At 39.6% G+C, this 1,155-nt stretch overlaps 1 protein-coding gene across 1 annotated transcript in view; it reads right to left on the bottom strand.

The window, feature by feature from the left end:
• The window catches only part of LOC106868019 (transient receptor potential cation channel subfamily A member 1), a 143,923-nt gene that overhangs the window by 33,798 nt on the left and 108,970 nt on the right, over positions 1–1,155 (bottom strand). The window lies entirely within an intron of this gene.

Below are 1,155 nucleotides of genomic sequence, written 5' to 3'. Positions count from 1 at the left end.
GAGTGAAAGAGAGAGAGAGAGAGAGAGAGAGGTGGGGAGAGAGAGAAGAAATATGAAAGTGAGATATGTCTAGGAAGAGGGTTGATGACCCAGATGAAGAAAAAGGATTGAAAAATGGAATGGAGAGAAAAAGAAAAGAAAGAGAAGGAATAGAAGAGAAGAGTTTATTACTAAAACTATTATTTTTTCAAAAAGTGCATCAAAATGTCAATTAAAATTTTTCATATTTTCGATTCTAGTTTCTAGCTTTTGAGGGCTCAACGTTTTATTAAGCCTTTTCCTGGAAAACAACAATTTTTTTAAAGAAAAATTTGACGTTTGAACATTTTGTTGAACTCCTTTTCTGTAAAATAAGAAATGTTTGTATTCTTAAGAATATATTATATCATTTATTATTTAGATTATCATTCAAGCACCTTTGCGATCGTTAGCCCAATTTCTGGTTCACCCACATATCACGTTGAGGTGAAGGAAGAAAAGTACTGATTTAATGAATTAATGAGAATTTGGACATGGTGTTAATTAAATTTGACCTGGCGATGATCGCCGGAAAGAAAAGACATGACATAACCAGAGAGAAGTTATAACCCGATGGGCAGTTTAACTTCTCAAGTGTTGTGAGGTAGAGAGGAATGGGTAGAGTAAACAAGAAAGAAAGGGTAGCAATGCATGTTCAGGAGAAGCATGTAAGAGAGAAAGAGAGGGAGTTACAACAGTAGGAGAAGGAAGAATGTAAGAGGGAAATGCAAACAAAAAGACAGAGAAAGACAGAGATAGAAAGAGAGAGAGAGAGAGACCGACAGATAGATATATAAAGAGGAGATGACTGATAGAAAGGGGAGGAGAATAAGAAGGAGAGAGGGTTGACAAACATGGAAAGACGAGTGGGAGAAGATCCTTGGCACTCCGTCGCTTACGATGTCGAGGGTTCCAGTTGATCCGATCAACGGAACAGCTTGCTCGTGCAAGTGGCTGAGCACTCCACAGACACGTGTACCCTTAACGTAGTTCTCGGGGATATTCAGCGTGACACAGTGTGACAAGGCTGACCCTTTGAATTACAGGCACAACAGAAACAGGAAGTAAGAGTGAGAGAAAGTTGTGGTGAAAGAGTACAGCAAGGTTCGCCACCATCCCCTGCCGGAGCCTCGTGGA

Source organism: Octopus bimaculoides, chromosome 9, assembly GCF_001194135.2.
Source record: "Octopus bimaculoides isolate UCB-OBI-ISO-001 chromosome 9, ASM119413v2, whole genome shotgun sequence".
In the NCBI taxonomy this organism is placed as follows: Eukaryota; Metazoa; Mollusca; class Cephalopoda; order Octopoda; family Octopodidae; genus Octopus; species Octopus bimaculoides.
The sequence above is the reverse complement of the archived record's forward strand: the minus strand, read 5'-3'. Positions and strand labels throughout refer to the sequence as shown.